Raw genomic sequence first — 15,503 nt, 5'->3', positions numbered from 1 at the left:
TTTATAGGTAGGTTTTTTAATTGGCTCAGGTGTCTGGTCCAATTAATACTCCCATTTGTGCAAGCTCTTACTCATTAGGACACATTGCTTAAATGCTGTATATTAAAAATCCTTAGGCATTCCAATCTACAGATTGAATATATAAATAAATGAGTAAAACTAATTGCATTTACACAAACATATATATATATATATATATATACACACACACACACACACACACACACATACATACATACACTAATTATAAAAAATAATAAATAATTTTATTAATTTTAAGTCACAGTACTCTGAACTGAAAGTGGAGACATGCAATAGCAATCTGATGAGGCTCTGATGTCATTCCCAGAAGGTAATGTGAAGCTATGCATCTTTTATGTCCATGGAGGCCAGAAATTCATCTCACTCCATGCCACTGATGACAGTTCTTAAAGACTCCATCTTAAACATGTGCACCCGGTATGAGTGTTTAGGGATTTCAGATTCAAGATGGACTGAAATGTCAAATCCGGTTTTTGCACAAGAAAGAGTTATGAGTAGGGATGAGCGGGTTCGGTTCCCTGAGAACCGAACCCACCCGAACTTCGGGGATCCGGGGCGATCCGAGCCCAAGCTCGGATCTCCCTGTCTGCCCCGGATCCCTCTCCCGAGGCAAAACCTCGAGATCTGCTGTCGGATCTCGAGGTTTTGCCTCGAGCGGCCATTTAAAAAAAAATGCCTTTGCCTTTAATGGGCAAAGTGCTGATTGGCTGACAGAGCCGTCTGTCACGGCTCTCAGCCAATCAGCATTATGGTGCTCATTTGCATGTAGCACGGACTCGTGAGATCCGTGCTACATGCATCTGTGTGATTGACAGTGACACAGAGCACAGATGGGTCAGTGAGACCCGTCTGTGCTGCTGTGTATTTCAATGACACAGATGCACGCACGGACCAGGAGATCCGTGCTACTTGCATCTGTGTCATTGACACAGAGCACTAACGGGTCCGTGAGACCCGTCTGTGCTGCTGTGGTAAATAAAAAAAAAAAAACCTGTGTAAAAAGAGAAAAAAATGGCGTCCTCCCCCCCAAAAAAAGAGCAACCAGCCCCGGGCATTAGTGACCCAGTGCTGGGTGTGCTTAAATACAGGGGACAAACGACATAGGGGTCCCCTGTACTTAAACACAACCAGCACCGGGCTAGTCAGAACCAGAGCTGGTTGCCAAAATACGGGGGACAAACGACGTAGGGGTCCCCCGTATTCTGCGCAACCAGCTCTGGGCTCTGATCCGGTCCTGGTTCTGGAAATACAGGGGAAAAAAATGAGTAGGGTTCCCCTGTATGTTCCAGAACCAGCACTGGACTTTTTCTAGCGGGGGGCTGATGCCACAGCCAGGGGAGCCCTTTCACCGGGCCCCCCAGCCGCAGCATCAGCCCTGACCGCTAGTCAGCCCAGGCCGGGGATCCCTGGAGAGCTGGGGACCTCCCCAATAAAGGGGTCACCCTCTCCAGGGCACCCCAGGCCCAGGCTGATAGCCCGGGGCTATCCCCGCCACCCCTGGTGGCGGTGGGTGGCGGGTTGATTGTGTGGTGTGGTGTAAATAAAGAATATCAAACATTGTCTTTACAAGTAGAACTGCAAGTCCCAGCAAGCCTGCCCCGCATGCTGGTACTTGGAGAACCACAAGTACCAGCATGCAGGGCATTAAGGGCCCACTAGTACCTGTAGTTCACCTGTAAAAAAATGTTTAAAAAAAACACAGGACACACACACCGTGACAGTATAAGTTTATTAAACATACATACACACACACACACACACACACACATGTACACATACTCACCTATGTAACCCTGTAGCATCGGTCCACTTGTCCGGTAAAGTATCCATAGGGGACCTGTGAAAAAAAACATACTCACCATCTCCTATGCGAGGTTCTGTCCTCTTCGTTCCAAAGTAGGCATCCCCGGACTTGGCAAAAAAAAAAAAACGAAAACGCGATCCACGAACTTAGTACCGTTCTATAGAACGGTACTTCCCGAATGAGAGCTTAGCGGCGGGGTATCACCATGGAAACCCCGCTGCTAAGCGTTCATTGGCTGAGAGAGGCCATCTCCCGTCTCTCTCAGCCAATGAACGGCTCCCTCCATTGTAGTCAATGCTGGGAGCCGCAAGGTTATTAAAGTTTACCCTGCGGTTCCCACCATTGACTACAATGGAGGGAGCCGTTCATTGGCTGAGAGACGGGAGATGACCTCTCTCAGCCAATGAACGCTTAGCAGCGGGGTTTCCATGGTGATACCCCGCCGCTAAGCTCTCATTCGGGAAGTACCGTTCTATAGAACGGTACTAAGTTCGTGGATCGCGTTTTCGTTTTTTTTTTTTGCCAAGTCCGGGGATGCCTACTTTGGAACGAAGAGGACAGAACCTCGCATAGGAGATGGTGAGTATGTTTTTTTTCACAGGTCCCCTAGGGATACTTTACCGGACAAGTGGACCGATGCTACAGGTTACATAGGTGAGTATGTGTACATGTGTGTGTGTGTATGTATGTTTAATAAACTTATACTGTCACGGTGTGTGTGTCCTGTGTTTTTTTAAACATTTTTTTTACAGGTGAACTACAGGTACTAGTGGGCCCTTAATGCCCTGCATGCTGGTACTTGTGGTTCTCCAAGTACCAGCATGCGGGGCAGGCTAGCTGGGACTTGCAGTTCTACTTGTAAAGACAATGTTTGATATTCTTTATTTACACCACACCACACAATCAACCCGCCACCCACCGCCACCAGGGGTGGCGGGGATAGCCCCGGGCTATCAGCCTGGGCCTGGGGTGCCCTGGAGAGGGTGACCCCTTTATTGGGGGGGTCCCCAGCTCTCCAGGGATCCCCGGCCTGGGCTGACTAGCGGTCAGGGTTGATGCTGCGGCTGGGGGGCCCGGTGAAAGGGCTCCCCTGGCTGTGGCATCAGCCCCCCGCTAGAAAAAGTCCAGTGCTGGTTCTGGAACATACAGGGGAACCCTACTCATTTTTTGTCCCCTATATTTCCAGAACCAGGACCGGATCAGAGCCCAGAGCTGGTTGCGCAGAATACAGGGGACCCCTACGTCGTTTGTCCCCCGTATTTTGGCAACCAGCGCTGGTTCTGACTAGCCCGGTGCTGGTTGTGCTTAAGTACAGGGGACCCCTACGTCGTTTGTCCCCTGTATTTAAGCACACCCAGCACTGGGTTACTAATGCCCGGGGCTGGTTGCTCTTTTTTGGGGGGGTGCACGCCATTTTTTTCTTTTTTTACACAGGTTTTTTTTTTTTTTTTTACCACAGCAGCACAGACGGGTCTCACGGACCTGTCATTGCTCTGTGCCAATCACACAGATGCATGTAGCACGGATCTCCCGGGTTCGTGCTACATGCAAATGGGCACCATAACGCTGATTGGCTTCCTGTCTGCCACTGCAGTGCCACTCCTAGATGGGCCACGTGTTTGTGCCGCCCCCTTGTGTCGCTTAGCATAGTCATCCAGCTTCCTCGGTACAACCTTTTGGCCTAAAAACAATATTGTGAGGTGTGAGGTGTTCAGAATAGAGTGGAAATGAGTGGAAATTAATGTTATTGGGGTTATTAATAGCGTAGGAACAAAAAAAGGCCCATTTATGTGATTTTAGCGGTTTTTTTTTAATTTTTAAGAAAAAATCCAGATCCAAAACACAAAACCCAGAACCCAAAACACGGAAGGGTGGTTTTGGCAAAACCAATCCAGATCCAAAACACGAAGAAAGATCCAGATCCAAAACCAAAACACAAAACACGAAAAGTGTCCGGTGCACACCCCTAGTTATGAGTAACAGCGTAAAAGCTTTCCTGCTCCACTGAAACTGGACAATCACTCCTAAAGAAATTAGAGACTGGTCGGCCTCCAAAAGTGCCAACCTCCTGATCTTATCTTTCGGAAGCTCTGTAGAGAAGAAAAAGGTGTGAGCAGAGGACCCAAGTGATCCGAAATGTAACCTCCTTCTCATTCACATGTCGGAATAGGATCTGTTTCACATGTTCCAAATAAGCAAGAGGTTGGTTCCAACAACAGACTTTGCGAAGTGAGAAAGAGACAAGTTGTGCGGTTTGCTTTCAACAGAATTGGAGGCTGTACACCTGGCTAACCAGACTTGTCTTTTCTTTTGTTGACCCTGTTGTGGGTAACAGATGGGCCTATTGTAGAGCAACCCACTTGGTCCTGTTCATCTAGGGGCCACAACCAAAGCAGAGAACCTTGACAAGATAAGATCAGCATCAAGGACAGTGTTACCCAGCTATACAGATGCTTCTCTCACATGAACCACCAAGGGCAACAACAGTATTCAATCCTTCCAGATCATAGGCCCTCACTAATCAGCTTACACCACTTCTCTAGCGCTTTGTTTATTGAAGCAGATGCTAGGACAGATATGAGTTATGTTCATGCTGCAACAAAAATAGATTTCAGCTTGAGCTCACAATTCTTATAAGTGCTGTCCTTTAAGGAAGCAGCATTTTAAATTAAAATTGTGGTAGAGTGAGAAAGACAGACAATGGGAGCATCCGCTTTTGGTGGAATCCTCATATTTCAATATCATACTGAGGAAAAAGAGAAGTAATTTGGAGCCTGTATGAAACTTGAAATCATTTATAAGGTTTGTGCCAGGCTTCCTTCAAAAGTTCACAATTGTGGAAAAGACCACTTAATGTCTGCTAGAGGAGTCTCCCTCCAAAGTGTTGGCGCCTCATATTCCAATTCTCCAGAGGACTTACCCACCTGCTCTGAAGAAGAAATCAGATTCTGAGTGCCCATAGGACTAATTATTATTATGTTTTATTTATAAGGTGCCACAAAATGTATGCAGTGCCGTACATGGCAAACATACAAAACATTTCACATTAACAGGGTATTAAATGTTAAGTACAATACACCATGGAATGCCATAGCATAAGTACTAAATATTAATATCACATCACAGACAAGGGACAGATAACTGTATCATGTGACCTGTCCCAAGCAGTCTGTGCATGGGCAACTCATTAAAGTTAGCACTTGTCATGGGTGGGAATTAATTCAGTACTCAGAGATCCTGTACCCAACATATGGGCGGGCAGACAGAGTGTCTCATTCAGAGCCGGTCGCAAGCGCTAAGCGCTCGCAACCGGGTCGATGTTAAGCCCCTGCGCACGCGAAACTCTCTCGCTCCGGAGCGCACTACAAAAGGGGCGGCTGTCGATGTTGATCGACAGCTTGCCCCGTTTTGTAGGTGGGGGGGTGGCTACACAAACGGAGGCGTTCCGGATGGAACGCATGCCGTGTTGTGGACGGCCGCACTGACATCAGCAGCTCCCTGAGGCTTGCGGTTGCCGAGACCCAAACTTAGGGTCTCGTCGCATGCCCCGATGGTCGCGATGGTCAGAGGCAGTCGCAAGACTGCCTCTGAATGAGGGCCAGAGTCTGAGTCTCTGAAGGGAAGGAGGAGACGAGGGAGCAGAGTACTGGTGACATGGAGTGTGCTAGGGAAGAACAAGAGAGAGGACCCTGCCCATAAGAGCTTACATATTAAGGTGAAGGGAAGAATAGTTAGAGGGTGAACTGGGAAAGATAAATGGTGCAGGGCTGGAGAAGTATCAATTTAAGAAGAAGACTAGTTTTCAGTGATCGCAAATACGCACTATATCGCGTATTTTACACAGCATTAAGGACCGGGGACTCACCTTTTAAAAAACGCCAGGTCCCCGGGGACGCGCTGTGCCGCGGCCAATCCCTGTCAGGCTGTCAGGGATTGGCCGCAACACAGCGCATCTCCGGGGACAGCGCCACCATCTCTCACTGTGTCCTCACATCCCGTTCAGACACTAGAGAGCCCAATGTAGCTCCCTCCTCTGTCTCCATTCCCGCAGCTGCTATGTGCAGGTCCACCTGGTGAGATGGTCTCCGAGGAAATAGACGCGGTCATTCCTCTTGTTACAAGGAGGTTAATGCCTTGGCATTGGAGTCTGAGAGTGCTACTGGCGGCAGATATGTATCTGACTCCGCCGTGGCTGAGGAGGTACGTTGGTTGGCAGGGCCCGGTCTGTGGGTAGCAGCCTCCAGCTGTTATGGAACAACAAGTCTCAGCATAACCTCGCTGCTCACAGTATCTGCTGTGGTGTTATAGGCCCCAGCATACTCCCCAGGTCTCTCCGAATGCTGGTCTGCAAGCTCCAATTGCCTCACGCGCGGCACCAGATTTGTATGACAGCGATGCTATTTTCAAGCAAGGGCTGGTGCGGCTGCCTGCTGATGCAGGTGTGGGGGGCCAGGCAGCAGGTGAGGGCTGCTAGAGGGACACAATTATGTAAGAGCCTGCTGGGGTACTGTGTGGCATAACATCTAAAGACCATGCATTGCTGTGTGGCATAATGTGTAAAGGGCATTAATGTGTGGCATAATGTGTAAAGTCTGACATTGTTGTGTGGCATAATGTGTATAGGGCATGAAAGTGCAGCATAATGTGTAAAGGCTGAGCATTACTGTGTGGCATAATGTATAAAGGGCACTGTGGTATAAATGTGTAAATGCTAGGCATTACTGTGTGGCATATGGTGTAAAGGGCATTACTCCGTGGCATAAATGTGTAAAAGGCATTACAGTGTGGCATAAATGTGTTATACGGGGTACTACTGTGTGACATAACGTGAATAAGGCCTATTTACAGTGATAAGCTAAAACAGCCATCCCCACCCGTGAGCCGCAGTGACCGGCATGGCATGTATTCACACTGCAGGGAGAGCTTAATGGCAGCCCAGCATCTCCATGAGTGCTAGGCACGCCCCCTACAGTGGGGAAAAGGGGATGCAGCTCGAGGACACGCCCTTTTTCTAAATGATCACACCCTTTTCGGACGCGCGCCGATGGCGCGCGAAGTGTCCATTTCTAAAAGGCGCCCCAGCCTGCCCTGATATGAAGACTATGGTTGCCTTCTAGGATATTCCACATATATCCTTTGATAAATATGCCTCTTATTACCTAATGACTTATTCATAGGCTAACCATACTATCCCTTTAAAACGGGACACTAATGAATTAATTACAAAGGTTCTGTGGCTGGTTGACTTAAAGCCTGGATTTCATTAGGTTTTACTCAGCCACAGAACCTGTGTAATCCATGAGTGTATCGTTTTAAAGGGATGGTATGGTAAGCCTACTTATTCACTATGGGTTTTGTGTACAGACAAGTCATATCACCTGTAAGATCATGGAGGCATTAAACATGCATTTAAGGGACATGTGGGGATAACTGATGCTGTTGTGGGTATCAGATGGGCATTCTAAGAGATGTGTGGTGGCATGTGGGGAGGTCTGAGAGGCATATGGGGAGCTCTAAAGCATAAATTATAATGAGACCCAGAAATGGTCAGGTAGGACTGCATTTTTTTTTTTTTAAAGTGTTGGGTCCCTGGGACCCACATAGTTTGCCACTCAGCGTGATCTCTGAGTTTTATTGAAAAGGTAGAGCGTTGGGGGGCTTATGTAATTGCTTGCAACTTGCAGCCTCTGGTGGCAATTATTTTAAAGGAAAAACCAAGGTGGTTTTGCCTTTAAAATGATTGCCCCTTTAAAAATACTGGAAGACGCGCAAGAGTTTCCGTAGGGGCTGGAAGTCATAAGCTATTACATAATAAGCCCCCCTAACAGAGAAAGAGGGCGTTCCAGAGGATGGGGAAACATCTAGCAAAATCTCGGAGGTGAGCATGAGAGGAAGTGACCAGGATGGAGGGGAGGCATTTGTCAGTGGAGATGATGGCAGGGAGTGCAGACAGACATTAAGGTGAGGATAGTGTAGATTAAAGCTTTGTAGTTGAGGATATGGAGTTTGAAAAGGATTCAGAGTGACATAGGGAGCCAGTGAAGCATGTTGCAGAGGAGGGAGTCAGAAGCCATTCTGCAGGAGAGGAAAATGAGAAGAGCAGCAGTCTTAAGAATAGACTGAAGTGTGGAGAGGCGAGAGACGGAGGCCAGAGAAGAGGAGTTTACAGTTGTCTAAGCAGGAGATGATAAGAACATTAATGAGTGTTTTGGTAGCATAAGGAGTAAGGAAGGACTGGATTCTGGCAATGTTTCGGAGGCGTCTAGTAATCTCTCCAGGAGATAATATAATAATAATAATAATAATAATAATAAAGAGACTTGCGCCAAACCTTGAACCAATTTTGACAGACAGCAATTTCCGAGGAGGCTAATGGAACACTCACATGAGCTCTGGCATCACGTCTTAAGAGTGTTCAATTAATAAAGTGTCTGCAGGTGGATTAAGAGGTATGTTGTCCCTTACCTCTTTAGAATAAGATGCATCAATTTTGTGATGGACTGAGTTAGTGACTTTGGGCCTGATTCAGAGATAAACGCAACTGCAATTTGCAGCAGATCGAGCGATTATTTGCCATTGCGCATTCATCACAGTGCACATGCGCGAATGCAGCAGTGCGTCCGCTATGCATTCACGCAGACCACGGAAGCCCATTGCAGATTGACAGGAAGTGACCGTTTAGAGGTGGAAACGGGTTGGTTTGCGAAACGCAGGCGTGCCTAGCCGTTTGAAAGCGGTTACGTGGGCGTGAATAAATTAGCCACTACAATTGCATACGCAGCTCTGCATTGTAGAAGAGCTCCCTGGCCTGCGTATGGTCAGACCTGTCGCAAAGGTAAAATGGCCACCGATGTTTTTGTAGGTATGCGTAATTGTACGCAGGTGAGAAGCCAGTAGTGGGCGTCTTTATGCTCCGGTGATCTTTGATAACATTAGCATATTTTTGCAAATGCATTGCGTACGGAGACGCAGTTGCGGTCGCATTAGGGTACATCTCTGAATCAGGCCCTTTATCAGGTCAGTTCCACTATTTTGGCTGCATCTTACATAGCTGTGAACCCACAATGCATGTGGTCAAAAGAGCTCACAAGTCAAGTTAAATGGGACACTTTTATTCTTGATACACACCTGTTGAAATATCACAAGTGCATTGACGGGTGTGTATACCCGATAGGTCTGTGAACTACGTCATTCACAGACCTATCAGGTCAGTCCTGTAACACAGCCGATGCAGATATATCTGAAAGATATATCGATGCATCTGCATGCGTATACAGGCGACCCGCAGACCGTCCGTACAGAAACCACCTACACAGACATCTCAACTGGGCGGGCAGGCAGTATAGGCCCAGACAAATTTAGTGTCAAGCTTATCAATTGGCCACAAAGATGGAAAAAAAATGAATGCATTAGAGCGGGAAACTTAGGAGTGGCCAAATCAACAGTTTGGTAAATTCTGAGAAAAAAAGAATGCACAGGTAAGCTTGGCAACACAGAAAGGCTTGGATGTCCATAGAAGACAACAGTGGCAGATAGTCACAGGATCCTTTCCATAGTAATGAAAAACCCATTTGCAACATCCAGCCTAAGAGTGTAGACGGGAGATAGGCATATGAAGAAGGCTCAGAATTACATGATCCAAAGCATACCACATCATTTGCAAAACACAGTGGAGGCAATGTGATGGAATGGGCATGCATGGCTTCCAATAGCACTGGGTCACTAATGTTTATTGATGATGTGACAGAACACAGAAGTCAAATTCACCAAAGTTAATCGGAGGAGCTTCCCAGTAAAGATGGACAATGACCTAGTGTTCACTCTAGGTCCGACGCCGGGCACGAAGGGCAGGGTGCGTTCTGCCCTTTAGAAATAGGGCAGGGTGCTGCACCCCACTGAAACAGTCTAGTGGGAACGCTATGACCCAAACCATACTGTGAAAGCAACCGAGGAGTTTTTTAAGGCAAATAAGTGGAATATTCTGCAATGTCCGAGTCTTAACCCGATCGAGCCTACATTTCACTTGCTGAAGACAAAGTTAATAACAACAAAAACAACAACTGAAGGTTGCTGCAGTAAAGGCCTGGTAAACCATAACAAAGGAGGAAACCCAGCATATTTGGTGATGTCCAGGGATACGTTCAGTATCCCGACAAAGGGGGTGTCAGAATCCCAACACTTGTCAGAATCCTGGTGCGACCGGACTCCTTTCGTCTAGGCCGGCCCTGGTCACGGGTTAGCGCCTTTGGACTCCCACTCACCGTCAGTGACCGCCCGTCCCTGACTCCACCCACTGCTCCGTGGGCGTTTACTGAAGCTGCCACCACCAAGCTCCTTTCAGCGGCGCTTGGAACCGCTTTTTACATACAAAGGCTCCTACCTCGGCACCTGGAACCGCTTCTGCTGCGTATGCGTTTGTTAGCTGCGGCTACATTCCCTGATTGTTGTCGGCTGATTCCTCCTAATCCCTCGCAATGGACCAGGTCTGCACGGTAGCTTGGCAGAGGGCTTGTACTTGGAGACGCTGAGCTCTTACCCAGAACAGCCGGAGAACGGAATAGCGTTTGGCGCAATTCTGTTGGTCGCAGGGTACAGATGTAATCAAAGTAAAGGCAAAAAGGTGTTTATTGCTCAATGTCTTAAAAGAGACTCAACCTTCCAAATGAAGGGGAATAATCAGCATACAGGATTCTTATCAAGTCAGCAGTTCTTCTCCACAAAGGATTTTCAAAGATGTACAACATACAGGGCTCACAGGTACTCTTTTTATATCATTCTTACACACAATATCACAGGGGGGTAAATCCGCCCTATGTTCCTCTCAACCAATCATGTTTCCTCACATAATATAATTTAACCACATATTACTTTTCAAAGGAGTCACCCAATTTCCTCCTTTCTAATCTACCACCTAAAAGCAGTTGCTTCCTAAACATAAACTGATTTATCATACATTATAACTGTCTCCTAAAATGTTGATGTAACATTTCACAGGAAATAGTAAATTGCATTCATCCTTCCAATGGAAGTATCAATCAGTTTGGCATTCCCAACCTTAACACATTCAGGTATTAGAAAGTGACATCAAAAAGGTGCTTCTTAAAACAAACAAATTGTCTTTATCAACCTTGCTGGCTATTGTCTTTTCAAAGGAAGCGCTGTAAATGAAAGGTTTAGCCATATGACACTATTCACACCGAAAACTTTCAGTCAAGCCTTTCTATTCATCAGACCTCCTGCTAGGGAATGACAATTAGCATCTAGTTTCTGCAGTCACAAGCTTGTCATGTCTTATACAGGCATATTCCAGAAGTGCATTTTCTCTACAAAATATACATTTAAAATCATACATTTTAAATACCTCCACATTTCATGCCTGTGCACAGCATCAGGCTTTGCACCCTTCAGCATTTTAAATACATTTTTATCTTTAAACACTCGGTGCTTAGCGCAGAGTACACATTTACAATGGGTGTCTGACACCTTTTGTCCTTTTAAAAATGATGCCGCAGCACGGGTGTTAACCCCATCAGTGCCGTGGCCGCCATTATACACGTGGGGCTGGCCTCCGGCCACACCCGGCTCCGGCTCTGGCATCCCGAAGACAATTAGCACAATTAGGGGTAGGGTTAGGCACTAAGGGAGGAGGGCTAGGTTTAGGGTGCGGGGTGGGGTAGGGGTAGGTTAGGTTTAGGCACTAGGAGGAGGTTAGGTTTAGGCACCGAGGAGGGGGGGTTAGGGAGAGGGTTAGGGTTAGGATCCTGACCGGCAGGTGTCGGTATCCTAACCCTGTCGGAATGCTGGCATCGGGATTTTGACTGCCGGGATCCCGAGCACTGGCATCCCATACCCATCCCAATGTCCATGGGCTGCAGACATCAAGCCGTCGATGTCTGCAACAGTTTCTCGACAAAGGATTAAAAATTGACATTTTATTTATAATTATGTTAATTTGTCCAATTACATTTGAGCCCCGGAAAATAGGAGACAGTATATAAAAATGGTTGCAATTCCTACACGTTTCATACACTATGGGCCAAATGTAATAGAGAGTTTAGAAAAGTGAGAGTTTCTGACACTTTTAAACTTTGTCAATGTAATAGAGTCCAAAAACAAAGTAACAGAGCGAACTTGTATGCTTTTTTAGACTTTGAAAACTCTCACGATTTAAAATCTCATTCAGATGTTTTCCCATTTTGAAGATAAAACTCAACCAATGTGAGAGTTTACTGCTAAACTCTCACATTTTCTAAACTCTCACCCTATTACATTTGGCCCTATGTGTTCAACCCCTTGATTAAAGCTGAAAGTCTGTACTTCAATTGTATCTCCATTGTTTAATTTAAAATCCATTGTGATGGTGTACAGAGACAAATTATGAAGATTGTGTCAATGTCCAAATATATATGGACCTAACTTTATATGCTTAAGGTAGCATTGCCCCCAAAGTGGAACATTTTAATAAATATAATACAGTAGAGAATATGGAAGGAAATGCCACTGGTTATCAATTAATTTGTAGATTACAGTATATAAGCTACTGGGTTCCATCACAACTCTATACAAAAAGTATTACTGGTAGAGATATGTTCTTGATATATATAAATCAGTAACTGCAATGTAGAACACGAACAGGTAATTATAATAGTACGCGTGGAATTTGCACTGCCTACAGATTCCGTTATACATTCTAAGGTAGAAAACAAATAAATTATTAATGCTACACCAGGAAGTAGAGTCAGGGTCATGACTGCTTACAAATGTCTCTTATTGGGAAATAAATTATCTTGACAAGCCCGACTGAATTTTGCCTAAAGGTGCCTGCACAGTAGACGACCTGCAAACGATGCAATGTCGTCAGTGATTTCCCTAGAACCGTCCTCGGCAGCCCAGGACACGATATGGTGCATAAACTGCACAATCTGACAAACGATATATCGTGCACGATCTAACTATTTGCAAGTCTTTAGATTGTGCGCGATATATGCACTGGACTACAGAGACACAGATGCATGCACAGATTGGTGATCCGTGCACGCATCAAAAAAAAAAAAAAAAAGATGTGCCCCATCCACGCTAGGAATAGGTCAGTATGGAATTTTTTATTTTTAGAGGTATCCATGGATTTCTATATGGACAAGTGGACGTGATTGGCTAAAGGGATACTAGGGGGAAATTTACTAAAGTGAGAGTTTTTAGAAGAGTTTTAAAAATGATGTTGCCCATAGCAACCAGATTCTAGCTATTATCTTCTAGAAGGTGCTCTTTAAATGTTAAGTACAATCTGATTGGTTGCTATGGGCAACATCACTTTTAAAACTCACTTCTAAAAACTCTCACTTTAGTACATGTACCCCTAGGTGTGTGAATGTGCATGTATGTTTAATAGAACTTTACTATCACAGTGTGTGTGTACTGTCCTTATTTTAATAATTATTTTGCAGGTGATTTACAGGTACCAGCGGGCCCGTAATGCCCCGCATGCTGGTTCTCCAAGTACCAGCATGTGGGGGAGGCTTGCTGGGACCTGTAGTTCACCTGCAAAAGACAATATTACTTCATCTATTTTTTTACACTACACTTTACACCATCAACCGGCACCCACCAGCCAGGGGTACCGGGGATAGCCCCGGGCTATCAGCGTAGGCCTGGGGTGCCCTGGACAGGGGGATCGTTTTATTGGGGTGGGGGGTGCCCACCTCCCCAGGGATCCCCGGCCTGGGCTGACTAGCTGTCAAGGGTAATGCTTTGGCCAGGGCACCCGGTGAAAGGGTTCCCCTGACTGTGGCTTTACCCCTGCTAGAAGAGTCCGGTGCTGGTTATGGAAAATACAAGGGACCCCTACTCATTTTGTCCCCTGTATTTCCAAAACCAGGACTGGCTCAGCTGAGCCCAGTGCTGGTTGTGCTAAATACAGGGGACTTCTACGTCTTTTGTCCCCAGTATTTTGACAACCAGGTCTGGCTCTGAAAAGCCCGGGGCTGGTTGTGCTTTAGGGGGAGGGGAGCACATCTTTTTTTTTTTTTTTTTTTTTTACACTTTTGATAAAAGAAATTTAACACAGAATTAGATGCATGGACGGATCTCACTGATCCGTGCATGCATCTGTGTCCAGTGATGTCGGCAACGTGCGGACTGGAACGACATATCGTTAGTGCCTAAACACTGAACGATATGCCACAAATCATGTACAAGAATGCCAGATCTTACCTGCTGTAGGTAAAATCTGAGGATACAACGGATGACCAGCGGGTACGCGCATCGGCATCGCTATGGTTCGTGGACACATGATTTGCACGATTTGTCGTTCCGATCCGTCGGAATTGGCCAAATCGTGAATAATATCGTATAGTGTGTACGCACCTTAAGAACCCAATTGAACCTCCTGTGTTGTAAGTGTAGATGCAATCGAAATGTGTCTGACTCTGCATCATCTGTACTTGCTTGCGCTCATTTCAAGTCATGTGCTTTCACACAAGATATATGCTCCACAAGCGTTTGCACATTTACCTCTACAACAGCCAACTTATGTCCATAACCATCCTAAATGCATAAAACAATATCTGCACAGAACATCAGTTAACACAGAGGAGCAAATCCATGCTTGAGCACCTGTGCCCAAGGATGGATAGCCTTAAAATATGGATTGTAATGAACCTGAGTTCAAAAAAACAAAAAGTTATTTCACGCAGTAGTCGAGGGGCAATTCAATTGTTTTATCCCGCCCTAACTCCCATCTAAAGTGTCAGGAGATCAGGGGAGACATTCAATTGTTTTGGGCGCAAATGCTTTATAGCGCATGTCGCGCCTAAAGAGACAGGAGTTTAGCCATACCTCCCAACATTTGCTGGAAGGGAGTCGGGACATGCGCGCGCCCTAAAAAGGGGACGTGACCTAATGGTAAAGAGGGCGTGGTCAGATGACACGCCCCCGTTTACATCACTAATGGGGCGTGCCCAGCAGGCAGCCCCCGGGCTTCCCCCCGTACTCTCAATAGATGCTGTGCGCATGCGCACAGCGTCTATTCTACCTCTGCATAAACACTGCTCTGCATAGCAGAGCAGCGTGTATGCTTCCCCCAACTTCCCCCCCACCGCGGGACACTGCGGCCCACGGGCTGGACAGTCCCAGAAAAACGGGACTGTCCCGCTAAATGCGGGACAGTTGGGAGGTATGGTTTAGCCATGTAAAACGGCTAAACCAGTCTTAAGTACTGGCCAGGGCCTATCGCACATTTGCTCGCCACCTCCGGAGGTAGCCAGCAGAAATGTTGACGCCGACGGTTATAGCTCCCGAACGGAGCAACAATTGAATTGCTCCATTGGGTGCCCATTAGCCAGAGCCACCGGCGAAAGCATTTGTATCCCCCCACCCAATATAGTCTATAAATAATGTCCGGCCACATATATTATCAGGACAGTGCATCAGTTTATAGGATAGAAGAGATAAACCAGCACATTATTCACTCAGCCACTACCAATGATCCTTGTAAAAGATCTTGTCCCTCTGTTACACAGCAATAAAGTACAATACAATACATATACTCGCAGCTCTATGGGTAAACAAGAAATAAAATACATACATTACTCTATACCGTCCAGCCAGATATATCAGCAGCTGCCCATACTGTACCCATATATAGTACACACACGTCCTC

At 46.3% G+C, this 15,503-nt stretch overlaps 1 protein-coding gene across 3 annotated transcripts in view; it reads right to left on the bottom strand.

Annotated features, from left to right (window-relative positions):
- Positions 1 to 15,503, bottom strand: part of SLC25A16 (solute carrier family 25 member 16) — a 48,752-nt gene that overhangs the window by 32,588 nt on the left and 661 nt on the right. The window contains exon 1 of one of the 3 annotated variants that reach the window (XM_088476189.1): positions 15,429 to 15,503. The exons of the other annotated variants lie outside the window; for them this stretch is intronic. The gene's annotated coding sequence lies outside the window, so the exon portion shown is untranslated. The remainder of the gene's footprint in view (positions 1 to 15,428) is intronic. 3 annotated transcript variants of the gene reach the window in all.

Source organism: Taudactylus pleione, unplaced genomic scaffold (genome assembly GCF_031769625.1).
Source record: "Taudactylus pleione unplaced genomic scaffold, aTauple2 ptg000016l, whole genome shotgun sequence".
Taxonomy (NCBI): domain Eukaryota; kingdom Metazoa; phylum Chordata; class Amphibia; order Anura; family Myobatrachidae; genus Taudactylus; species Taudactylus pleione.
Note: the sequence above shows the minus strand (reverse complement) of the source record. Positions and strands in the feature narration are given on the sequence as shown.